Raw genomic sequence first — 26,709 nt, 5'->3', positions numbered from 1 at the left:
ACCTCTTGTCTTGAGCAGTGCATGGTTCCGTGGCATTAAGTACATTTATAATTTTTAAAAAACCGTCATGGCCATCACCCACCTGCAGCTCCATTTTCATCTTGCAAAACTGAAGTGTTAGGAGCTGGAGAAACAGCTCAACAGTTAAGAGCCCTTTCTGCTCTCCCAAGTGTTAGAAACACTTGGTGTCACACAAAATTTTTTTTTTCGAGACAGGGTTTCTCTGTGGCTTTGGAGGCTGTCCTGGAACTAGCTCTTGTAGACCAGGCTGGTCTCGAACTCACAAAGATCCGCTTGTCTCTGCCTCCCAAGTGCTGGGATTAAAGGCATGCGCCACCAACGCCCGGCCCAAATTTTTTTTTTTATAAAAACCAATTTCTTGTTGATGAAATAGGACTAGTAAGTACCCTGGGGCAGGAAGAACACTTGGTTTTTAGCAGGTGGTGACTGTACCCCAGGGGCTTAGGTATAGACGAAAGTTTTAAAAGGTGGGGAGACTAATGGTGGAGGAGACTTGTGGGATATTGACCCTTGACAGGCCGGCTACCTCTGCTAGAATAAGCGTTTCTCTGAAGAGGACCTGAGTAGAGTTCCCAGCACCCATGCAGGGCATCTCATAAGTGCCTATACCTTCAGCTCCAGATCTGACCTCTGTAGAAACCTGTACGTGTAGACGCACAGACATATAAGTATTAATTTGCATAAAAGTAATGCAAATCTTTTTAAATCCCCGAAACTTCGTCTTCCTTAGATGCCAACTCCCAATGGATCACCCATGCCCCCAGTCTCTGATCTGACTGTTTTGGGGACGTAGGAAGTGGAATCACAGTGTGGGTCTTCTTGTGATTGGCTTATCTCACCACGAACCATTTCTTCAAGCCTCACCCATGCTGCACTGTGACGCTCATCTATGTTGTTGAGTGTGCTGGCATCCCCTTCTGTCCTCTGCTTTTTAATTAACATTTTTAAAATTCATGCGTATGTGTCTCTGATGTCAACAGGCTAGAAGAGGGCATCAGGTTCCCTGGAGCTGAGTTGCAGGCAGTGGGGAGCTGCCTGACACAGGTCCTGGGATTTGAATATAATCCTTTGGAAGAGCAAAAAGTGCTCTTAAGTGATAGGCCATCTCCCCTTCTTTTCTTCCTGCTTAAGGCTAGGGAATACCATTACTGTTTGCATTTATTCTTGAGTGAATGTGTGTGTTGTCCACATTTTTACCCTGTGTACAGTGCCATGGCTGTGGGAATAACTGTGGCTGTTTTCACACTGTCTATATCCAGAGTCCACCATGAACATAGCTGTGTGAATGCCTGAGCCATTCTCTCTCTCTCCCTCCCTCCTTCCCTCCCTCCGCCTCCCTCCTTCCCTCCCTCCCTCCTTCCCTCCCCCTCCTTCCCTCCCCCTCCTTCCCTCCATCCATCTCCCTCCCTCTATCCCTCCCCCTCCCTCCCTCCCTCCATCCCTCCTCCTCCCTCCCTCCCTCCCCCCCCTCAATAGGATATCACTATGTAGCCCTGGTTAGCCTCAAACTCACAGAGATCCCAAGTGCTGGGATTAAAGGTGTGTGCCATGCTCATCCTGAGACCCTCTTTTTTGTTTGTTTGTTTTGTTTTAAAGACAGTGCTTCTCTGTGTAGCCTTGGCTGTTCTGGAACTTACTCTGTAGACCAGGGTGGCCTCGAACTCAGAGATTCGCCTGCCTCTGCCTCCTGAGTACTGGGATTCTACCCCCCAGCTAAGACCCTTTTAAACTACAACAACAAACAAACAAACAAACAAACAAAAAAGGCCAAAACCCCAAAGCACTGCCTCCACCCAGAGTGGAGCCCTGGATTGTATGGCATTCTGTCTGAGGTGCTCCCGTGATGTTCCCCCGGTGCCAGCCTCAGTTTCCCTCCCCACCAGCAGTATAAAAAGTAGCAATTTCTGTGCAGCACTTGCCTTCTGTTTTTCCCCTGTGGGCACTCACCATGCTGTGGCTGTAAGGTGGAGTCTCCCTGTGGTTTTGTTTGGCTTGTCTGGGGTGGTCACTGACAGTAAGCATCCGTTGCTATGCTTGCTGCCAACTGTACGCCGGTGTCTCTCTTCCTCTTGACATCTTTGGGGGGCCTCTTCCGGGAGATTTTAAGCCCTTTCAGAAGATCCATACTTGACTTTCTTCCCCACATCCTAGGTGCAGGTAAGGAAGGCTACAGATGTGGTTCAGGCCCCCCCCCATATCTTCCAACTGTTAGAGGAGCTTGGAGTGTAGTGAGAAAAGTAAGTGAAAAATCAATGCATTTGTTTATAATGCTTTACTAAACTAAACTGCAGTGCTGGATTTTTTTTCCGGGGGAGTAAGATTTATACAGTGTCATCTCTGTGTCAAGCACCTCTCCCCCTGGGGTCGTGTAGGCATTAGGACACATACCCCAGCTCTGGCACAGGCAGGAAAATCCCCATGCCAAGAGCCCTCCCCAGCTCTGCTGCCCCGACAGGAAGAGGTAGCTCTGTTTCCTTGGCACATTAGCTCAGCCCCTGCACTTCACAAGAACAGACCCACCAGGCTGTGCCTTTGTGTCTGGGCTCTTTCATGAGTGCAGTGTTTCTGGGCTGACCCACTTTTATCTGTGTTATACGTGTCATTGCTGAATAGCGGTCCATTCATCCACTCACCTGCTGAGGGACACAGGGAGAGGCAGCTGCCAGTCTCGGGTTGTCATAAAAAGTACTTTCTTGATATTCTTTTTCTTTTCTCATCCTCCTCTTCTGCCCTAGCTGTCCTGGAACTCAGGCTGGCCTCAAACTCACAGAGATCCGCCTTCCTCTGCATCCTGAGTGCTCAGATTAGAGATACACCACTATGCCTGGCTTGATGCTGCTTTTATAAAAATCAAAGTTTTATTTTCACCCAATCTGTTTTAGTTATATTTTAATTAATTTATTTGTTGGTGTGTTGGTGTGTATGTGTCTGTGTGTGGACAGCATCTGTGTGTGTGTGTGTGTGTGTGTGTGTGTATGTGTCTGTGTGTAGACAGCCTCTCTCTCTCTCTCTCTCTCTCTCTCTCTCTCTGTGTGTGTGTGTGTGTGTGTAGGTAGAAGGACAATTTGCAAGAGTCAGTCCTCTCCTTCCATCATGTGGGTTTTAGTGATTGATCTCAGGCCACCAGGCTTGGCAGCAGGTGCCTTTACCCACTGAGTCATCTTGCTGGTCCTAGGTATTTATTTTTCAATTAAATATTTTAGATTAGCATACAAAGTAATGAGTTATGCCAGGGTGTCTTCATACACATGTAAAAATTATAATTAAGTTCTGGTTAACACACAAAGAAATGGGTTTCACTATGTCATTTCCAGACACAGATACCTTGTTTTATTTTTATTTATTTATTTATTTATTTATTTATTTATTTATTTATTTTTTATGGTTTTTTGAGACAGGGTTTCTCTGTAGCTTTGGAGGCTGTCCTGGAACTCACTTTGTAGACCAGGCTGGCCTCGAACTCACAGAGATCCGCCTGCCTCTGCCTCCCGAGTGCTGGGATTAAAGGCGTGCGCCACCAACGCCCGGCTTATCTATTTATTTATTTATTAAATATTTTTTGGTTTTTCGAGACAGGATTTCTCTGTGGCTTTGGAGGCTGTCCTGAAACTCACTCTGTAGACCAGGCTGGTCTTGAACTCACAAAGATCTGCCTGCCTCTGCCTCCCGAATGCTGGGATTAAAGGCGTGTGCCACCAATGCCCGGCTGTTTTATTCTTTTTTTTTTTTTTTTTTTTGAGACAAGGTTTCTCTGTGGCTTTGGAGGCTGTCCTGGAACTCACTCTGTAGACCAGGCTGGTCTCGAACTCACAAAGATCTGCCTGCCTCTGCCTCCCGAGTGCTGGGATTAAAGGTGTGCGCCACCAACACCCGGCTTGTTTTATTCTTATTTATCGTCTCCCCTACTTCCCTCCTCTGTCCCCTCTCCCTTTTTCTGGTCCCTTTCATCCCCGGTTCTCCCCTGCTCTGCTTTCAAGCCACACTACTCTATTACCTCTTCCTCCCCCTTCATCCTAGCACTCAGGAAGCAGAGGCAGGGGGACATCTGTGAGTCTCAAGTCAGCCTTATTTACCTAATGAGTTCCAGTCTGGGCTACATAGTGAGATTCCATCTTACAAAAAAAGTGAAAAATGGACTATCAACCTATCCTTATTTTCTGTCCCAGAGTACCATCCTGGTCCCTGTGTTGCACCAGTGGTATGTTCCTTGGCTCAGAACTTCCTGTTTTCCATGGGCTCAAGGTTTGGGAAGCCACTGATGTTATTTAGAGATGTTGTTTGTCACTTGAGTTTATCTGATGTGTCATGATCAGAGGGAGGATGTGATCTGGGACAAGAAAGCCTCAGCAGGGACATGGGGACCAAGGTGTTGGACATCCTGTAGTTCCAGTACCGATGCCCCTGGCCTGGGCGAGGTGCTCTGTAAGGTGGCAGTTTTCCCTTGCTGGTTGGTGATGTCATGCTGTCTGTGCAGTCCTTTCCTGTTCTGCTGCTGCCTCCTGTGGGCTCTGGTGGTGCGCTCCCAAGACTGCAAGTCCCTTCTTCCCATTTGCACCAGCTGAGGAGTTTTGTGGTGAGGAAAGGCAGTTCCCATTCCTTGGTGATGAACTTATTTTGATCGGCAGAGGACCCCAGTAGTTACTTTATGCCAAGGCTGAATTCCAGGATAACAGCCTTTACTTAGCTCTGTAAACATCTCTAACTTCAGCTTTCAGAGACAGGAAGGCCCCTGCAAGCTTTCCATAGGCCTGGTCAGTGGAGAGGCTCTCACTCTGGAGCCCAGGCTGGCCTTTGGCCTCCTGCAGTGCTGGGTTGGTGGGCATGCACTCACTCTGTCTGGCTCTGTATCCACAGCGTGATGCCTGTTTGCTCTAGCTTCTGGAACTTAATTGATCTTTTTGCCTGAAAGCCTTGAAGACTTTGTCTTTAGTTTTGATGTCTTATAGTTTTACTAGATATGTGTTGAAGTTAATAAACTGAATTTAGTTTTCTAGGGACCTGGTGAGCCCTTTGAAATTCAAGGGTTCTTTTTTCAATCTATATGGAAAACTTCCTTGTTATAGCTTTAAATTTTACTTATTAATTCATTCATCCATTTATCTATTTTATGTGTATGGGGAATATATATATATGTATATATATATATATATATATATATCAATGAAGCGTGTGTGCACAGTGTCCAAAAAAGGCCAGAAGAGGGCGTTGGATCCCCTGGAACTGGGGTTACAGAAGGTTGTGAACCTCCATGTGGGTGCTGCAATAACACATGTCCCTGGAAGAGCAGCCAGTGCTCTTAACTGCTGAGACATTCTCCGGTTCTCCTGGTTATAGTTTTAAAGTGCTCTCTGGCTCCTTTGTATGTCTTTGCCTCTGTCTCTCTCTTCCAGTGACATGTGTCTCTGTCTTTTCTCGTCTCCCCTCCTCTCCCCTCCCCTCCCTCCCCTCCTCTTTCTTTACACTGTAGACCAGGCTGGCCTTAAGTTCACAGAGATCCACCTGTCTCTACTCCCCAAGTGCTGGGATAAGAAACAAATATCTTTAAAATGGGAAATTAAAGTTAAGATGCTCAAGGGAGAATGGACTCAAATGAAAATTTAATAAGAGACATTGAAGATCAAAAAGTCAGAAAATCCAAGAAAATAAAATAACATAAAGAAAACAGTAAAAGAGCTAGGCCTGGTGACATATGCTTTTAATTCCAGCACTCAGGTGGTTCTCCAAGTTCGAGGCCAGCCTGGTTTACAGAGCTCATGCCTTTAGTCTTCAGCCACTTGAGTGGACTGTGAAGAATCCATAATGAGTTCAAGGTCAGTGCCAACTACACAGTGAATTCCAAGTAAGTTTCAGGACAGCCAGAGCTACACAGAAAAACTGTCTTGAAAAAACAAACAAACAAAAAAAGGTATGTTTTTCTTCTAGTCATTCAATAATTCTTTCATTTCTCCTCCTCCTCCTCCTCCATCAATTTTGGCTTTGTGTTTTTTCTTATTTTAGTCCCTCATGACAGGATATCCAGTAATCCAAGTTGGCCTTGAACTCATTGTGTAGCTGAGGATACTGCCTCCATCCCCAGAGTGCTGGCATTATAGGTGTGTGACCCTCTTTCTCATTTTAGCTTTTGAACCATGGGTGTGTTTTATTTGTTTTGTTGTCATGCCCTCAGACTGTCTTGGAAGTTGTTTTTTATCTCTGTGTACAGTTTTCCTGCCTCAGGTTGTTTTAGATACGAGTGTGTACCTTGTTTATTTTTCCTCATGGGAAGTCTCATTTCTCAGTTTCCCTAGCTCTCTCCCATGGACTTGGTTTTCCTGTACAAGACTGCTTTGGGGGCACACTGTGAGGTTGGTGGAATCCAGGCATTGAATGATAGCTTTTCTTTCTCCTTTTCTCTCTCCTTCTTTCCTTGATCACCTTCTCCCTTCTTTGATCTGGCTTTGACTTGGTCTGTTCTCTGGCCTCAACCATCACAGGCTAGGATTACAAGTGTGCACACTATGCCCAGCCATCCTTGCCTCTTTAGGCAAGAGCTATAGCACTGAGATACAATTCCAGACCTTAGATTTTTATGGGTGGCTCTGGGTATTGAACCTAGGGCTTCCAACAGTCTAGGCAAGCCCTCTGCTGCTGAACTTCATCCAGGTCCCTTATCTCTCTAAGTCACATGTCTGCACCTCTGCTCTTTTCCCAGGCAGTGGCCTTCTGGGTTCTTTAAGATCCCTGCTGTGGCCTGGCCAGTGACTGCCCAGTTTCCTCTAGCTAGTGGCTCCCACTCGCCTGGGCTGTGCTTCCTTCCCTGTCTGTTTCTTGAGAGTTCCCCAGGCCTGCCTTTGCTTTCCACAAGCACCTGAGGCTGGAGTGGGTGAACAGCAGGAGGGTGCAGACTGGAATTTGTTCCTTTTTCTTTTCACTCACATTTGCTTGGCAGTTTTGGTGTTTTCTGTCTTTAAGTGTAGATCTGTGAAGACTTTTTAAGGCCATGGAGCTATTTGTATGGTTTAGGGAATTGGCTAGTCCGATCTTATATGATCTTCCAGGCTGACCATTCTTGTACAAGTCTGTGGACATTTTATTATTTCTGGGACAATTCCTGAGAGTAAAACTGATGGGCCATAGGATAGGTGTGTGTGTGTGTGTGTGTGTGTGTGTGTGTTTATGTGTATGTAGTTATGTGTGTTGGTTATGCGTGTGTGGAGGTCAGAGGTTGATATCAGTGTCTTCCTAAATCCATATTTACCTTATGTTTGGAAGCAGGGTCTCTCACTAAATCTGGAGCTCACCGATTTCACTAAACTGGCTGGCCAGCAAGCCTTGAGATCCTTCTATCCCTGCCTCCCAGCCAACTGTCCTAGGGCTGGCCTCTGGCACTCCTGCTGTTCCTTCTGCCTCTCCAGGAGCCTTTCAACGTCTGTGAAGGTTGTGCTCTTACCTGGAAAGTGGACATCAAGTTATTTTTGGTGGGCAGAGGAGTTAGTTCATCACCAAAGGACTCTACACTCTTCTTAGAGTCCTCACAGATAGCCGCAGAGAGGCTGGAGCAGGTGTGAAGTGGGCTGTCCCAGTACCCACGACAGATGCCCTCTAGTGATGTGCAGAACACACACCAAGTTGTGCTTTGGTGCTTGTGTGCAGAACATCACCCGCGTTCGAGAAGCGATGTGGGTAAATTAAAATGCAACCTTTCTCCCCAGCATTAGAGGGTACCGGATGCCAGTCAGCTTTGCCAGAATGCCTGGCGACTGCAATGGAACCAAAAGGCAGAAAGAGAGATTGTGACAAAACACTGTCATGGTCCACATGGCAGCAGAACCAGCTGGCAGGATCTGGGCATGGAAGTTGCCTCAAGTCCCAGCTTTAATTAATGCTGGCTGGAGTGTGTCATGTCCCTGCCTGACCTTCCTGTTTCTTTCCTTCTGACAATTTTTTTCTTTTCTTTTCTTTTTTTTTAAGATAGGATTTCTCTGTGGCTTTGGAGGCTGTCCTGGAACTAACTCTTGTAAACCAGGCTGGTCTCAAACTCACAGAGATCTGCCTGCCTCTGCCTCCTGAGTGCTGGGATTAAAGGCGTGTGCCAACACTGCCCTGGCTCTTTCTGGCACCTTAAACCTTTTGTGTGAACTTGGGAACTTTGTCAGCAGGAGCTTAGCACTGGTGTCCTGGCTTTGACTCCTCTCACACCAAAGTTTGTGTGCCTTCGTCTTAATAACTAGCCTTCTCCCCATGTAAACTGTGGACCTCAAACCCCAATTTCCTCATCTGATTCAAAGACCCTGAGGAGAAATTTTAGCTCCACCTATACACTGGAATTGGACAAGGAACAATGTCATTCCAAATTCATTTTCAAGGTGTTGTTGACCCTGGTCTACCTGGGCACAAGTGCTGCCCTTGTCTGTCTGTCTGTCTGTCTGTCTGTCTGTTTGCTCTTACCAGCATTGGCTACCACTTGTTGTTACCTATGGGTGTTTGGGTGAGTTTTCTGTTCCTGTGATGTTCGGCTTACAGAGAAGAAAGGTTTATTTTGGTTCATGATTGCAGAGGCCATGACTGACTTCCAGGATCACTGAGCCATGGATGGCACTATATGCCTTCAAGTCACAGCAGTGCTCATGGCTCTAAGTCTCGCCCGGCAGCCTACAATCTGGGCACAGCCTACCTTACTTCCAGTGGGTAGTAGGCTTTGGCACATCCTTTTGCCGTGGTGAGTCCTGCCTTTCCAACGTTTTGACCTTTCTCCCAGCCCCGCCTGTGAGGCTTGGAGAGGGAGGGTGCCCAGAGCCAGGCACCCAGAAGTGCTAGATAAGGCACATCCCTAACAACTCCTGCAATTCAACTGTTGCCCATGAGATGGATAAAAGCCTTTGAAAAGCACATGTCTAAAAACCTTGGCATCCAGGGAAGTCCCAGAGGGTGGGTGTCACAACGGGAGGAGGGGCACTGGGTTCTTTAGGAGGGCATGGGAGTTGTGACTCTTCTTGCCCCTGCTGTGGGCTTAAGTGAATTCTTAAAGCCTTTAGGTTTGCTCCTGAATGTGAAGGTATAGAAACTGCCTGCCTTGCATTGCCTGTATGCTCCATCTTCACATTAATGGTGAGTGGGCCATAAAAGCTTTGAAAGAACAAATCGGTTCTTCCTTAGATCCAACACATAAAGCCCCAAACCAGACTCTGCCTGCTGCTGTTAGGGCTGCCAGGTGTCTCAGGTGAGCAGGGCTCGTGGTGGATGGGCTGTTGAATCAGGACTCATAGGATAGCTCTCTGGGCTGTTTGCCAGCACTTGGGATGTTGGGTAGGCTGGGGGGTGTGAGGGAGGAGCTTACCTTACCTTGTTGCTGGCAAGGCAAGCTACTTCCCCAGGGTGTTGCAGTGGCTCCTAGAGTCCCTGAGGCTGCAGACTGTGACTGTGACTGTGCCTGTAGAAGGCAGAGGGCTTTCTGAGAAGGGGTTGGACTTGGACTAGGCTAGAGTTAGATGGCTGGATCCGGATGAGTTTCCTTCCTAAGGACTAGGATTGATTTAGGGTTGGGGAGCTAGTGCAGGGCAGATGGTTTCCCAAGGGTAGGCAGGGACTCACGCCTTATTTCCATTGCAGCTTCAAGTGTGCCTCCTACCCTTCTAAGTATCTTTGAATAAAAGCAATCGAGGCTTAAGAATGCAGCATACACTCACAAGGTTTTCTCTGACAACAGTCTTAGCTGGCCCCATGTTCCTTTTGCAAGCTGAGGACACAGTCCCTGACCTTGTGCACCTGGGCTGATTTCTCTCCCACAAGGCTGTAGGACCAGGGTCCTTCTGCACAAACTCCAGTCTTGACTGTATCCTACAGCACACTAGTTGGTTTTCTTTCTAAACATTTAAAGTTACATTTATTTATTTTTGTGTGGTGGGTGCATGTGACATTGCATGTGTGTGGAAGTCAGAGGACTCCTTGTGGGAGTCAGTTCTCTCCTTTTAACCCGTGACCCCCAGGGACTGAGCTCAGGTTCTCAGGTACGGTGGCAGGTGCCTTTACCCACTGAGTCACCTCACTATTTCCCGGTAGTTGTTTTTCTTTACCATTCTTTCAACTATGGCGACTCTTGCATGGATTCTCCCATCACCTATGCCACTGGTAGCTTCTAGTTTCCATATGGCCAAAGTCTGCCTTGCGTCCCTTGGTGTCAGATTGACACACATGCATATGCTGCTCTTCTTCACTGGGTCCTGTTTGCATCTGCAACGTGCTCCGTATGTATTGTGGCAAGAAGTTATGGACTTGGTGCCGAGAGGGAATAGATTTCCTGCTGTGAACTGTTCTTTCAGGCAGGCACCTGAGTGGTAGGATTTCTGCCCCACGCATGGCTCACAGGTGTGACTAGCATAGCTCCATTCTACATGCTTCCTACAAGATGCCAGACACCATGGTCTGAAGTCTGCTTAAATCTCGGTGAGTCCACCCTGGATGGAGCTGGGGGTCTCCACAGCCTTGGATGGAGCCCGGGGAGGAAGGAGGACTGACGCCTCTCACACAGGCTAACAAGCTATTGTCCTTCCTCTTTGCCATCGGAGTTTGAAATGGAGGTGGTTGCTAGGCGAATAAATGATGGAACAGATTGAGCTTTGCTAGTTTGAGCAGTGAAGACCTGCATCAGATGGCAGCTGCCGCCTGCCACTGGAGCAGAGAGCGTTTCTCCTGCCCCGCCCCTGCCCCGCCCCTGCCCCGCCCCTGCCCCGCCCTGCCCCACCCCTGCCCCGCCCCCGCCCCACCCCCGCCCCTGCCACGCCCCTGCCCCGCCCCTGCCCCTGCCCCTGCCCCGCCCCTGCCCCTGCCCCCGCCCCTGCCCCGCCCCTGCCCCTGCCCCTGCCCCTGCCCTGCCCCTACCCTGCCCCTGCTGTGACTGCCTCCAGGTCTTCCCAGTGGACTGAGAGGCATTGGTGTGGTTGCCCCCATCCTCTGAGGCTCTGAAGACCATTTCTGGACCTTGTTCCGGAAGAAGGAGATGCTTCCTGGTGGCTCAGTCTGGGTGTTGGACATAGTTGTGGGGACCCATGTGCTGCTTCTGACTGCACAGAGAAGGAGCCCAGTGTGCAGGCTCTGTAGATCCCGGGCCTCTGTGTCAGCTCTGCACCCGGCAGGCTGAGTGGTGTGTGTGTGTGTGTGTGTGTGTGTGTGTGTGTGTGTGTGTGTGTGTGTTTTCTGGAGAGATATTAAAACACAACACAACAAAACAAAACAAAAAACCCCAATTCACCCAAGTTAGATAGGCAGTGACAGAACAAGGGATGGACGGGTTCCATCCATGTCTAGCTTGGTGATCCTGTGAGTTCACTGGGCTCCTTATAGAGCATGGGGACTCACCCCTGCGAGGTCCCCCGGGTGGCTCACAGAGAGCTACACTTCTATATGTTTCCCAGCCAATTTATTGGTTCTTACAATTGGAACCCTGGGGACTTAGAGACTACCTGTGGATCGCAGGAAGGCCTTGTGCGTTTTGTGGCCCCTTCCCCCTTCCACAAGAGAACATTAATGGGTGTGGTCTCATGAGATCTGGAGTAGGTCATCATAGCTGCTCTGTTGCCAGATGCTGATGGTTATGATAATCAAGTCTAAAGGAAACAGCTGTACAACACTTGCTTCATCCACTACCTAGAAGAGCTCAACACCACACTCCCTGGGACTTTATGTCTCCTGTGGTCACTGTCACCTTGGAGCCTATGTCTAACATCCTCAGAAGGTCCATGCTCCTCCCCGCCCCCATACAGTCTCTGAGGTAGATAGCTGCAGGCCTGGGGGTGGAGGGGAGGAGGGCAGAGGATCAGGGTATACTTGTGACTAGTCCATGTGGGGCTGTAATTCTTCAGTGATTGGCTCTCCATTCATCACATGGACTCTAGATCTGTGACAGTCTTTGAGCTCAGGACTAGTGAGACTTGAGGTGTTCTATGATGACATAACTCCTGTGTGCTCTCAGCTATGGAGCTCTGGGATCAAGCAGATGCTGCAGCCTCTTCCTCTATCACTTCCCTCCCACCTCAGGTGGATGTTGGGTACCAGGGACAGGACCACCCCAGGCCCAGCAGCAGCAGGGGCCTATCTAAGCAAGTATGACAAATATCTTTTTGGAGTCCCACTCTCAGAGAAACAAATCATCTGCCCTGAGACCAGACTCCCACCCTGGGTTCCAGACTCCCACCCTGGGTTCCAGAATCCCACCCTGGGTTCCAGAATCCTGTCCTGGGTTCCAGAATCCTGTCCTGGGTTTCAGACTCCTGTCCTAGGTTCCAGACTCCTTTCTTGAATTCCAGACATTCTTTCCTGGGTTCCAGACTCCCACTCTGTATTCCAGATTCCCTCTTAAGCTCCCAGAACCACAATCTGGGGGCTTCTACTTCCAGCCCCTGACCCCGGGCACAAGCTTTCAGCCTGCATCCCACCAGAGTTCCCCTTGAAACAGAAGCAGGTGGGAAAAGACTCACATTTGCCAGCCCCAGAAAAGGAAGGGGAATGCGGAATGCCCCCTCCTGACCCTGTTGGCACAGCGTTGCTTATCCTTGTATGAAGGAGACTCTGCTTCTAGAGTGCTGAGTGGGTCCTAGGCCACACCCTGTGGTGGCAGCAAAGCTAGAGCCAGGAATGTAGGAGTACACGGCCAACTGCTCTGCTGTCAGGTCATGCTGGACAGAGGATTGTCAGAACATACACATCCTCCCTGTGCCGAGCACACAATTGAACCCAGCACATAGCCAAGGCCAGGAGACCAGCAGTTATGGCATGACACATACTGTTTGTGCTCTTTTGCTTTGATCTTTCCACGGCCCCATGTACAGTTACCTCCTCCCTTTCAGTGTGGCAGAAATGTGGGGCCCTCAGCTCTGAGCATGCTGGGCTGAACGCAGCAGCTGTGCCCCATATTAACCCCCGTGAAAGTGGCACCATCCTCTTCTCTGCTCCACCAGCATGAATGCGTGCATTCTCTGCTCTGGTTTGTACGACATATGCCAATTAGCAACGGACATAATGGCACTGTGTTCGTTTTGGGTACTGAGTACAAGTCAGAGAGAGGACTCAGAAGCATCTCAGCAAGAGGACCTGCCACCAGCCCTTCCCAGGTCCAGATGGGTGTTTTGTGGGATCCTTAGCCATCTTTCTTGGAGATGAGTGTACATGGTACTGCTCTCAGAGCCTGTGGGTGCCACTTGCTCCAAAGTGGGCCCAGGTCAGGGCTTGGGGCCTAGTTAGTGTGGTGGATTGGTGAGTTACTTCAAGTGTGTGTGTGTTTGTGTGTGTGTGTGTCTGTGTCTATGTGGGTCTGTGTGTGCTTGTGTGTGGGAAGGGCTGTATCAGGGAGAAATGATCACATTTTCTGGTTGGATGGCGCTATTGAAAATGTATACCTTAAGTCCAGAGTCCCAGCTGCAAGCCACTGGCCATACCTTCCAGCCTGCGATGTCCCTAGGTTCGGTGCGGGAGGTGATGCTTCAGGGTCGGGCATGGCAGGGGGCCATTGTAGGGCTATCACATCTCCATGCTGTGGGGTTGTTGGGTGGCCCTGACAGATGATGGCTTCTAACTTGTCTAACCTTGGACAGTTGATCACAGTGATGACAATTGTGTTTGCATCACACACCCGTACTTTTGGGTTTGTAGGTGTGAAGAAGAGCTTTGCTTCTCCTTTGGGAGCGCGAGTGCCAGCAGGCAGGGTGGGGGCATCATGGTGCATCTCTGGTACTGGCTGTGCCCCCGTCAGCTTCTGTTCTCCAGCTGGGGATAGTGCCGTGGAGTATTGCTTTCACAGAAGCCAAGCTTTTCTGTGGGTGGCAGAAGGGATGAGTGTTCGGGTCAGGAGGCAAGGAGCCTGGCATGTCAGTGTCCACCTATTTCTTTCTTTCTTTTTTTTTTTTTTTTTTTTTGGTTTTTTTCGAGACAGGGTTTCTCTGTGGCTTTGGAGGCTTTCCTGGAACTCCCTTGGTAGTCCAGGCTGGTCTCGAACTCACAGAGATCCGCCTGCCTCTGCCTCCCGAGTGCTGGGATTAAAGGCGTGCGCCACCAACGCCCGGCTGTGTCCACCTATTTCTACATAAAGTATTTAGTATAGTGAACATGGCCACTGCAAGGAGGCAGCTCTGACCACGGATGGCAGGAGAGGTCAGGACTAAGCCTACCACTTCTGTCTGCCCAGTTCCGCCTCCACAATGACTAGCGGCGCGGAGCCGGTCCTTAGGATGCCCCAGCCTCAAGTCCCGCACTGAAGCCATTTGTTCCACACCGGTGTATGAGTGCGAAGGCCCTCTCTACTCACAGTGGGGGAGGAGGGCCACTTAGCGCTGTGGCCTGGGCTAAGCACCACTCTCACCAGCTGCAGTCACTCTCAGGAGTCAGGCATCCAGAGACAAGGCTGAACCTTGGGGGATGCTGGGAGCTTACCCACGTTTTAACCTGCTGTTGTCGGAGTACAGATGCTACTTAGAGCAATAAATAGAATTGCTGGCATGATTACAACCGTGCCACATTCTCCTTCGCCAACTCTCACAATGCCGGGCTTCAGTGCCACTGGAATTGGCTCTATCCCAGGGTTTCAGGAAAAAAACAGAGGAGTAGATAAGGGAGGGGCAAGGGAGGGGCTCATTTAGGTTTTAGAAATATGAACCCTGGAGCCAGCCCCGGAGCCAGAGCTACAGCTGCCGCGGCTGGCGGCAGTTCCCCTTCTCCACCCCAGTGTATGTGTTTTCTCACCCATCCGCAGACAGCAGTGGAACGGCAGATGTTACTGTGGGACGCTGCGGTGAGACCCTACCGGTGCTCAGAACCCGCCCCTAAGAGCTATCCGATGTGGTATCAGGCTAAAACTTCCTACTAAGTCCCAAGAAATCCTTGACCGTCACCACCAGCTCTGTGTGGGAGCACTTTAGGGAGACTGTGGAGAGCCGGGCCTTTCCTCTCCACATTTGAGGCTCCACGTGAGATTTTTCCAATGAGGAGGCAATGGTGAGGTGGGTCTGGGTGGTGCCCTGGCCAGGAGGGACAGTGAGCGGCTAGCACGAGGTACGTCTGGAGGGGCATGGAGAAAACAGCACAATGATTCTAATAGACACGGAGGAACGAGTTCAGTAAATCGCAATATCCACTCATGATGGCAAAACACAAGCATTCAGCAAATTCAGAATCCTGATGGGTTCTTGGACCCAATGAAAGGTGCCCAGGGCATCTGCAGCCAACGTGCTGCTCAATGGGAGGCTTTTGGGAACTTCTCGAGTCAGAACACTAAGAGGCTCTCTTACTGTTCTCAAGTATTTCTCCAAGGCCACAGAAGGAAAATAAAAAGTAGAATTGGAAGGAAAGAAAAAGAATATGTAAGAGACTTTCAAAACTTTTTAGTTTATCAACTTTCTATTCCAAGGTCAATAGCAAAAGGATCACTGGCATTTCAGTGAGGGTTCTCTAGAAGAACAGAACCAGTAGGTGATAAATATGTGTGTGGGAAATCCAGTGACAGAGAGGGAGGACTGATGACCAAAGGGATTAAGACTGGGCTGGTTTAACCTCAGAAACAGCTGACCTGACAAGGGTTAGCTCTTGAATCCCAGACTGATGCCTGGGAATCCAGCGTGGGAATCGATCAAGACCCCCTGAATGTGGGTGTCAGTGAGGCTAGGTAATCTATTGAGCCTTGGGCAGTAGATCAGTATTTATCCCAGGTATACACACGGTCTCTGGACTCCCATAGAACAATGAGAGATGCACCCTCACCCTGGACTCTTGGGGAAGGGTCTAGGCCCTGCCCTGGATGAAATGACAGACTATGGACACCCCCATGGAGGGCCTCACCCTCCCTGGGGAAATGAGGGGATAATGGGGGGGTTGTGGGGGGAGGAAACGGGAGGAGGGGAGGGAAAGGGAGAGGGACCTGGAACTGACTTGTGAAGCAACCTTGTTTCTAATTTAAATTTAAATTTAAAAATAAAAATATGTGTGTGGGTGTAGACATATATGCATATATATGTATGTGTGTATATATACATATGAGTTTACCATTTCAGCTTAAAAATAATAACAGCTAAGACATACCTGAGACTCTTTTTTTTTTAAGACAGGGTTTCTCTATGTAGTTTTGTAGACCAGGCTGGCCTCAGACTGACAGAGATCCACCTGACTCTGCTCCCTCCCCCCCAGTGCTGGGGTTAAAGGCGTGCCACCACTACCAGGCTCACAGCTGAGATTCTTAGGACCGGCTGGTTAGTTGGTTATTCCCCGAGGCTAAATGCCACACCAGCCACACAATAGCTGTCTCTCCTGGAGTAACAACTGCTAGTTACTCAGTCTACAAGGCAGGTTCCTCAATAGTTCCAGTCTGGTGCCAGGAGCCTGAAGTTTTCCCAAAGAGTGTCTGACTCCCGATCCCCGATGGATTGGAAACGCTGGTCCTGTCCCCCGTGGAGGGATGGCGGCAGCAGCAACGGGGAAAATCAACCCAGGAGCAAAGGGAGGCCACGGTAGCCAAAGGCAGAATGGCCCTTCCAACACAGCATTTTCAACTGCGCTACCACACAGGGTGCCAACCACAGTCAGCCTGGATTTCCCCACAGCAGGGGAATTGGGAGGGTTCTTCAGATCAGGTTCCCTACTCAGGTTCTAATTGATGGCAAGCTGAGGTTTAAGTCAGCCGTCATAGCTGGTGTTCCCAATGCCACCTTCACGCTGCTGCTGATAGGACACGGTAAAGACGTCCATATGGCTTGTCAGTATTGGGCAACTGGTCACCTGCATCCGAAGCAGTGTACGACCTATCGACCAAACGTGCACAACTTCCCTAATGTGCTGGTCAGTGTTGGTTGTCAGCTTCACAGAATCTAGAATCACCAGGGGAAAGGCCTCTGCAATGAATGTGGGTGGTTTACATTACTGAGGTGGAACCGCCATCTGCAGAGCCTGGACTGCGTGAGGAGGACAGAGGGAGCAGTGCACACATTCAAAGCTCTCCTGATGGTGCAGTGGTGTGACTGTGGTGACTGTGTGGTGACTGTGGTGACTGTGGTGACTGTGGTGACTGTGTGGTGACTGTGGTGACTGTGTGGTGACTGTGGTGACTGTGTGGTGACTGTGTGGTGACTGTGGTGACTGTGTGGTGACTGTGGTGACTGTGGTGACTGTGTGGTGACTGTGGTGACTGTGTGGTGACTTTGTGGTGACTGTGTGGTGACTGTGGTGACTGTGGTGACTGTGTGGTGACTGTGTGGTGACTGTGTGGTGACTGTGGTGACTGTGTGGTGACTGTGGTGACTGTGTGGTGACTGTGGTGACTGTGTGGTGACTGTGGTGACTGTGTGGTGACTGTGTGGTGACTGTGGTGACTGTGTGGTGACTGTGGTGACTGTGTAGTGACTGTGGTGACTGTGGTGACTGTGGTGACTGTGTGGTGGCTGTGGTGACTGTGTGGTGACTGTGGTGACTGTGTGGTGACTGTGGTGACTGTGTGGTGACTGTGTGGTGACTGTGGTGACTGTGGTGACTGTGGTGACTGTGTGGTGACTGTGGTGACTGTGTGGTGACTGTGGTGACTGTGTGGTGACTGTGTGGTGACTGTGGTGACTGTGTGGTGACTGTGTGGTGACTGTGGTGACTGTGTGGTGACTGTGGTGACTGTGTGGTGACTGTGGTGACTGTGTGGTGACTCTGTGGTGACTGTGTGGTGACTGTGGTGACTGTGGTGACTGTGTGGTGACTGTGTGGTGACTGTGTGGTGACTGTGTGGTGACTGTGTGGTGACTGTGGTGACTGTGTGGTGACTGTGTGGTGACTGTGGTGACTGTGTGGTGACTGTGGTGACTGTGTGGTGACTGTGGTGACTGTGGTGACTGTGGTGACTGTGTGGTGGCTGTGGTGACTGTGGTGACTCTGTGGTGACTGTGTGGTGACTGTGTGGTGACTGTGTGGTGACTGTGTGGTGACTGTGTGGTGACTGTGATGTGACTGTGTGGTGACTCTGTGGTGACTGTGGTGACTGTGGTCACTCTGTGGTGACTGTATGGAGGCTGTAGTGTGACTGTGGTGTGATTGTGCCTTCACCACCTTGACTTATCATGATAGACTGAACCCTGGAACTGTAAGCCAGAATAGACCCTTTCTCCATTAAGTTGCTTTTGTCAGGGGATTTTTTTTATCAGCGACATGAAAATGAACTAAGACAATAAAATTGTGTGTATGTATGTGTGTGTGTATGTGTGTGTATGTGTGTGTGTATGTGTGTGTATGTGTGTGTGTGTATGTGTGTGTGGTGTGTGTATGTGTGTGCATATGTGTGTGTATCTGTGTGTATATGTGTGTGTGTGGTGTGTGTATGTGTGTGTGTGTGAGTATGTATGTGTGTATGGTGTGTGTATGTGTATATGTGTGTGTGTGGTGTGTGTGTATGTGTATGTGTGTGTATGTGTATATGTGTGTGTGGTGTATGTGTATGTGTGTGTGTGTGTATGTGTGCGCGTGCGTGTGTTGCTAGGGAGGATCAATCCCAGGGCCTTGTGCAATCTACCACTCTGCCACCAAGTTGCATTCCCATATGACTTCACTGAAAGACATTTGAAAATGAATCTGTAATTGTGTACAAGAAGACAGCGTCACGGAGGCGTCAGCTTCTCCCCAGAGACTACCCTCAGTACAAAGCCCCAACTGGACTTCATAGAACATGGCATGTTGGCTCAGAGGGATTGAGTCTAAATGAAAAGGCAGAAGATGCAGCTCTGCAGACACCAGACCTTTGTCCAGCATTAGGGCGGTGACACTGAGGCCACATGCTGTGAGGTGACTGTGACCTAGTGATTGTCACCAGGCTAACGGCTGACATGGGAAGACCAAAACTAAAAAAAAAAAACACCTTCCAAAGAACTACTGAAGGTTTTTTTTTATAACCTTGCACAGTAAAGATTTGTTAAGCAATGTATGAAGACATCATCAAACATAGAAGAAGAGATAGATAAAGTGATTAACATCACTGTAGAGAGAAGACAATCTAAAACCTAAGGAGTAAGACTAGTGACAACTTAACCAATACGGGGCTAGTAGCCAAGAAAGCCTTATTCAAGGTGGTGAATGACAGTTACTCCCACAGACACAGCGAGTGAAGGAAGGGACCACAGGAGCCATGGACGCAGAGGCCGGAGCAGCCAACAACACGTCTAAGATGGCTCTCACCTGTCAGTAGGGAAAGCAAACCAGACTCCGTCAGTGTGGCCAGCACGGAGCACCGCCAGGTGTGGCGAGGAGGCAGCTCACCACGACTGGCCGCCACGCTGGGGACAAGCCGCAGGGTTTAACGAAGCTCCCGTTCCCCTTGCTGCCACCCCCACCCCACCCCTGGGCACCTGCTTCAAAGAGCAGGTGGGTGTGAGATGTGTACCTGGGTTTCACTTACGAAAATAGAAGCCGCCCAACTCCTCGTCAGCGGAGAGGGGGTGGAAAGCTCAGGGATGTGATTTTTATATCTGTGGGAATACGGTGGAGACAAATGAAGATCCCCACGCCGCGTGTGGATAAACGTCAAGAGCACAATGTTGGGCAAAAGGCTCTGCAGAGCATGGAGTCCCTTATGCCGTGTTCCACAACACGCGGAGCAAGAACAGGATGGCCATGGATATAGCTGCGAAGGGAAAGTACAAAGCCTCCCACGGGGATGATGAAAACGGGTCTGAGTTATGAGCAGTTGCTGTGGGAGGTGTGACCAGGAATGGGATCCGGGAGCGCCTGGACCCTGGCGGTAGCTCAGATGGGTGGTGGGTTCCGATGCTGGGTGGTGGGGCCGCGGGGTGCGGGAGAGGCCAGCTGTTCGCTCAGCTGGTTAGCGGGTGCTGAGTCAGGAGGGGAATGGAACGAAGAATGGAGTTGGGTGTTGGGCAGATCGTCTGGACTTCACATTCTGAGACACCCCTCAGAAGCCAGGGGGAGAGCGCATGCAACTGGGTTTCTAGTGATGAGTTTGGGAGTCATTGACTACCCAAGTTCTCCTAAAGTGAACAGGGACAGGGCCCGCTAACGGGAAGGGGGAACAAGGGCGAGGCTGGCAGAGTAATCCAGGGCCTTCTTGGTGGCGAGAAAGATGGCACAAGATTCCCTGGGAGGTACAGTTGCCCAAGTGCTATGGCAGGAGTGGCCCTGTTATTTGAAGCTCCATTCCTCGGGTTGGCCTCGGGACCCACTCCCGGTAGTCTGTTGGTTCCACTCTGGGGCGGAGCCCCGGTTCTGAGAGCTGGAAGGGCTTCTGCAGGCGGTTCGTGAAGGATTGCTGTTTTCTCGTTCCTCCTTTATTTTCCAAATTCCCCACACTGAGTAGAGTTATGCTTTAATTATGTGTGCGTGTGTGTCTGTGCACATGGATATAATTGTAAGCTACCCGGCATGGGTACTGGGAACAGAAATCAGGTCCTCTCTAAGAGTGCTACAAGCTCTTAACTGCTGAGCCGTCTCTCCCCACCATCTCCCCAGCCCCATAGACTCTTTCTTTCCTTCTCCTTCCTTCCTTCCTTCCTTCCTTCCTTCCTTCCTTCCTTCCTTCCTTCCTTTCCTTCCTTCCTTCCTTCCTTTCTTTTTTTAGGTCAGGGTCTCACTGTGTAGCCCTTGATCTCAAACTCAGAGGTCCATCTGCGTCTGCCTCCCCTCCCCTCTGAACACTGAGTATATTTTATTTTTATAGTTAGGAAACAGATATGCTTCAAATCAGCTAGCTGCTCCTGAAGGGTTATGCCTTGGTGTGGTGCCCAGACTCTGTCCCTTCTACTCACACACAGCTGGGGACTCTAGAAGGGTGCTGTCCCTTTCTGAGGCCCAGGTAGGGACAGCCTTTGGGGAACACACTTGTTGCAGTGACAAATGAACACACCTACTCGACACATTTGCAAACATTTGTTTTAAAATAAAATAGATTTTTTCTGACTTACAATACACATTCATAGTTTTAAAATGCATGTAATCCAGAAGTAGGCAAAGCAGAAGGGCAAGTCCTCTGGGTTTCTGTGACTTAGAGATAAAACCATGCTATATTTTTGTATTTGCATATTCAGACTTTAAAAATGTGCATTGCAGGGATCAGACTGAAGTTCAGGGCTTGTGCAACAAGTACCTTTACCTGCTGAGCTATGCCCACAGCTGGTACTTTTTATTTTTCTGTGACTTTTCTGTGACTACTATGAAGAGTTCATGCAAAGGTGCTCATGTACTCATGAGAGCACATATGCATATGCATGTGCGTGCACATACACACACACACACACACACACACACACACACACACACACCGTGCACACTTTTTCTTTCTCACCATGCCGGGACTTGAGCCTGGGACCCACCATTTGGGTTACAGTCACTTTTCAAAAGCTTAGCAACAAGCTGTCAGCACCTTGCCCATTGGCAGCACAGATGCAGGGCGCTTGTTAATGGTGCCTTGTGCTGTTGGGGTGGATTCTTTCTCCACCGTTGGGCCTTTAGGTTGCTTCCAGTTTTATGCTCTTGTGCTGTTGAAAACATCGCCACAATCCTCTTTACGTGAGTCACATTTAGTTCTTAGAGCACTGCCTGGTTCCGGGTGTAACCAGGTGGCCTGTGAAATAAAACAAAGCCTGAGTACGTTCTGGTAGGAAGAGGAGCTGTCCTCCGAATGGGTGCTGAGACTCAGGGTGTCCCCACTGTGTAGGTGCTCTGGCTTCATGGTCCACCTTGTGCTTTAGCACAGGCGGTGGCTGGGATCCTGGTCTCAGACTCTCCATCCGGCATCACACTGGTTAGTTGTGGGGTCAAGGGCGGGTGGCTTGACCTGCGTTCCCTCAGCTGTGGAACAGCAAGAGCAGCAGTGATCAGATGTGGGGCTGCAGTGATTGGCGAGTGAGTTAGGGTGGCGTCTTCAAAGAGTGCTACTGTTGCCACCACAAATAGGTCATTTGTTCTAATAGATTGGAACTAACCAGACCAGGCAGACAGCAGTTACTAGTCTTTCTGCCTTAGCATGCTACATCTTATTATTATCAGTCTTCTCTGTGGAGTGCCATGCCTGCTGGTGTAGCATGAGGGCATGACTTTGGGACCCGATTAGAAGAGGCCAGTGGAAGGGAAGGGTGGGACAGGCCAGGGCACTGGGGGTGGGGCAGGGCTGGTGGGAGCAAAGTGGGCATGCAGGGTCTCCCTGGTTAGCACTGGAGAGCCAGGCCTGGGTGCCCATATCTCAACTGGACTAGACTCAGCTAGAGCCACAGTTCTTTTCCTGGTGGTTCCAGTCCTGGCAGGGCAGCCAGGGTTACTTTCATTGTTTCTTCCCCAATTCAAGCAAACCAGATGGAGCCAGAGTGCCGCCTGATGCTTGGGGAACCCAGGAGACCCACACTTTCTAAGGAACTGCTTTTCAAGGCCAACAGTGTTCCCCAGAGTCACTCAGACTATGGTGTTGAGCTGTATGGCACTCTTCCATTTTCATTATTCAGTGCTCTACCTACATGCCCTTCAGAATGAAAATACCCTTCTTAGTAGAAACACATTCCGCTAGTGACCTTCCAGTGACATAAAATCCCTATGGGGATTTGGAGCCCCAGAGTAAGAGAGGAGCAGACTGTATGCACAGAAGCAGCCTGAGATTGGGACCGAGTAGGAGCTGCCCAGTGCTGGCCTCTGCTCCCCATTCTCCCTTTCATGTGAGGACCTGTCCTTATCCTCTCTGCAGCCAGATTCCTCCCTTGGCTGTGCAGCTCAGAGCAGTCAGGATTCCCATGGCAATGCGATGCTAGAGTCTCCCCAGCTGCGGTCATACTGAGCTCTGGGCCTCTATATCCAGTGAGTGAACCCAGAGTACCCAGTAGAAGCCTCTGTGTTTGGGGAGAGCTCCAGCCATGCTGGCTGCAGGGCTCCGTTTAGAAACGGCTAGAGAGATGGTCCCTCCCCCTGGATGTAGTCACAGCATGGTAAATTCCATCTGAAAAATAAAAGCAGAGTTCTTTGCTGAGTCATAGAAGCTTCGGAGCTGATTAGCACAAGCCAGGCTGAGTCTGGGCGGAGACAGCCACAGCATCATCTAGATGAGAAATGGGCCAAGAGAGCAGAAGCTGAGGTTTGAGAATGTAAGTATGTGTTCTGAATACTGCAAATGCTTTGTCATTTTCCTTCCGGGCTAAGACTTGCCTTTCCAGGTTTATTCTGCTTGAATCCTCTGCTATATTTAGCATGCGCAAATATGTGCTAAAAGTTAGCAGTGTGATACCTTGAGTGTGCAGGAACATGTAAAGGAAGATGCTTCAGGTCTGCTTTTATATGCACACTCATGCATGTACTTGGGGGGTAGCTGGGCCTGATTCTCATATGGTGCTGCTTTAAAACATGGCTGTCTGTTTAATTGACTATGCAAGCGGAGCCTTGTCCCTGGCAGCTGGGATGGGGTGGAGGATCTGGGTGGCAACTTTGCTTGGTACCATGGAGACAAAAATCCCATAAGCAGAGCCTCTGCAAACTCTGGGCACAGCCTGGGAGTCGCCAATGCCTTCGCCTTCCCCTTCCCAGATGAATGGGGTGATGGATTGGACTTGCCTCTTGTTTTCTTGTGTGGTTTTGGCTTCCGTTCTCATCTTCTGCTGGTCCTCTGATTGGAGGGTGTCTTGTCTTTAAAACTTAGTTAGGAATCACTTCTCAGCAGGACACTAGGAGAAGCAGCAGCTTGTATCAAAAAATATCCTACTGTTATCTTAGAAAGGAGACATCATAGCTGGGCGGTGGTGGCACACGCCTTTAATCCCAGCACTAGGGAGGCAGAGGCAGGCGGATCTCTGAGTTCCAGACCACCCTGGTCTACAAGAGTTAGTTCCATGACAGCCTTTAAAGTCACAGAGAAACCCTGTCTCAAAAAACAAAACAAAACAAAAAAGAAAAAAAAAAGAAAAGAAAGAAAGGAGACATCACTATTACAGAGTGCCTCAGTTTCCCCAGTTTCTTGAAAGACCCTTCAGTCTTTCTCTCAGGACCCTTGCCCCAAAGACCACCAGGGAGCCGAAGTTTGTTGCAAAACACAAGAGGATCTTTATTAAGCCTGTATGCCGGGGTTCAACAGCCTCGGGAAGGAGTGAACCCCGAGTGGAAATTACAGCAAGTTTTTAAATCCTAAAACCGCAAACGGGGTGGTGGGGATACAAGGGGAGTTTGGAAATTGGTGCCAAACCTTCATGCAAACATGCACGCTTATGGCTGTCTGGCTGACTGACTCGTTATCTGTCTTAGGCAACGTCTGTGCCCTGGCTGAACTTTGTGGCCGGCCTGGAACCTTGAGGTCTGGGGAATGTTTTAAGTCTTTGATGACCACCAGGGGAAGATTCCTATCTTTAAGTGCAGCTGCTCACGTCCAAGGACAGGACAGCTTAGTAATTTTTCAGCTGTTGCGGGGAGGTCTTCATTTTAAGAGAAAAACCAGTGTTGACTGGGGCTGGCAGGACCACAGTGGAAAGGTATTGCAGGTAGCTGGTAGTATCTGTTATCCTAATGATACCATGAGGCATCTGAGCAGCCATGAACCTGCACATCCAGGCTATGTTTGCAGGTCTTCACCTGTCATCTTGTTATTGGTTCATAATATGAGAAGAAGTTGCAAATCTAAGATCTGAGTTGGAGACTTGAGACTTCTTGGATTGCAGCCTTTGAGTAGATGAGTACTACCATGCAATTTTTTTGTTTTGTTTTTGTTTTTTGAGACAGGGTTCTCTGTGGCTTTGGAGGCTGTCCTGGAACTAGCTCTTGTAGACCAGGCTAGTCTTGAGCTCACAGAGATCTGCCTGCCTCTGCCTCCCGAGTGCTGGGATTAAAGGCGTGCGCCACCAACGCTCGGCTTTTTTTTTCTTCCGTGCAATATTTATCCTTTAGACAATGGAAAAAGGCTAAGCATCAGGATGCCAGGAGCACAGACTGAGTTCTCCATCCGTATCCTAGCACCCAGTGCTGCTTCTTCTGCCTTGGAAGGATACTTTATCAAACACTCAGCCAGATGAAAGGTAGCACCTTGCTTGCTTCTCACTGAGGTTCCCCTGGAAGACCCCAGGAGCTGCACCAGGGCAACTACACTATGTGATAGCATGAGACGTGTGCCCAAGGCTGTCTGTGTTGTCATTCTGCTGGTGTCTCAGGGCATGGGTGTCTTAGGGACCATGTCAGCAACACAGAGAGCTGGAAAGGCTGGCCTCACAGGAACTGGATTCTTTGCGATTCAATCCAGCTTTGTGAGAAGGCTGAAGCAATGGACCTAACCTCTGTGCTTGACATGGGGTGACTTCAGCTTCAGCTGGGCAAATGGGATGGTTAATCCAAGAAAACAGAGATTCTGCCCAAGTTATTTTTTCCCCTAGGCTGTAAACTTATTATAATTCTCTCGGGGGCCAGGCATGATTGTGCATGCCTTTAATTCCAGCAGTCAGGAAACAGAGTCAGATGGATCTTTGTGAGTCCGAGGCTAACCTGGTCCATAGAAAGTTACACAGAAAGTCCTGAGCCAGCCAGGGCTACACAATGAAGCCCAGTTTGGTATTTTTGTTTGTTTAAATGCTCTCTGAACCAAGAGTAGGGGATGTGAGTGTCTTAGTTACTTTTCCTGTTGCTGTAACATTACCTCAACAAAAACGTCTTATTGGAGAAAGGGCTTGTTTTGCCTCCCAGTTTGAAAGTCCAGTCCATCACAGTGGGTGAGTCCTGGCCGCAGGAGCTGGAGGCAGCTGCTGGTATTGCACCTGCAGCAGAGAAGCAGAGAATGGTGAATGTTTTGGCTCAGTTCGCCAGGCTCCATTTGTTTACAGTGTGGAATCCCCTGTAAGGGACAGTCCCACTCGCACTTAAGATGGGTCTTTTCACTTTAGGTGACATAATCAAAGTAATCTCCTACAAGCATGCGCAGAAGTTTGTCTCCTAGGTGATTCTCGAGTCTTATCTAGTTGACAATTAACATTAACCAACACAGCACACCTGTAACTCTAGCATTCAGGGAACTAAGGCAGGGGGATAGTTGAGAGTTTCAAGCCAGCCTACAAAATGAGACTATTTAAAAGACAAATAAACATCATCAACAGCAAAGCCAAATTTCCTCTGAGCCACTGCCTTTAAAAACTTCATTTATTATTCTTATGTGTGTATGTCTGTGTGTGCGCACGTGCACAAACACACACAGCATGGCGAGTATGCATGCAAGAAGTCAGAGGACACCCTTGAGGAGTAGGCTACATTCACCTTTAAGTGAGATCTGGGAACAAACTTAGTTCTCTATGCTTAGGCAGCAAGTATGTTTACCCACTGAGCCATCTCTCCAAACCTGAACCACTGCTCTTTTACATGACCTTGACTTCTGGTTGGTTGACTGGGCTGACTTTGACTCAGAGGAATGCTAGGGTTTGAAGTCCCCACAGCCCAGGCAGCAGGGTCTAATCTGTGAAGAGCTCTGTGTCTGTGTGATGTTCACACCACACAGGTCCACAACGTTGTCTGTTCTACTGCTGAGATCCAGTGTCAGCTTGGCTGTGGGAGGGGTGCCAGAAGTGGAGGGGGCCTTTGTGTGCTTCATTCCCCTCACAGAACCCCCGGTGATCTTCGTGGGCCCCTGATGAACTCTCTCACTGAGGAGAGATAAGACTAGGATAGTATTGAAGCTCAAGGGTGTGTTTGAAGTGGCTTCTTCCCATGATTTGCACAGTGCTAACCCTGAGTGCTAACCTCAGGTTGCTG

General features: G+C 49.4%; 1 protein-coding gene across 26 annotated transcripts in view; it reads left to right on the top strand.

Annotated features, from left to right (window-relative positions):
* The window catches only part of Jakmip3 (Janus kinase and microtubule interacting protein 3), a 133,567-nt gene that overhangs the window by 5,960 nt on the left and 100,898 nt on the right, over nt 1–26,709 (top strand). For 2 of the 26 annotated variants that reach the window (XM_040752220.1, XM_040752323.1), the window contains exon 1: nt 22,152–23,084. The exons of the other annotated variants lie outside the window; for them this stretch is intronic. The gene's annotated coding sequence lies outside the window, so the exon portion shown is untranslated. Of the gene's footprint in view, nt 1–22,151; nt 23,085–26,709 lie in introns of those variants that run through there. 26 annotated transcript variants of the gene reach the window in all.

The sequence above is a fragment of the Mesocricetus auratus genome, unplaced genomic scaffold (assembly GCF_017639785.1).
Source record: "Mesocricetus auratus isolate SY011 unplaced genomic scaffold, BCM_Maur_2.0 Super-Scaffold_4256, whole genome shotgun sequence".
NCBI classification, from domain to species: Eukaryota; Metazoa; Chordata; class Mammalia; order Rodentia; family Cricetidae; genus Mesocricetus; species Mesocricetus auratus.
This window is presented reverse-complemented; position numbering and strand designations above follow the sequence as displayed.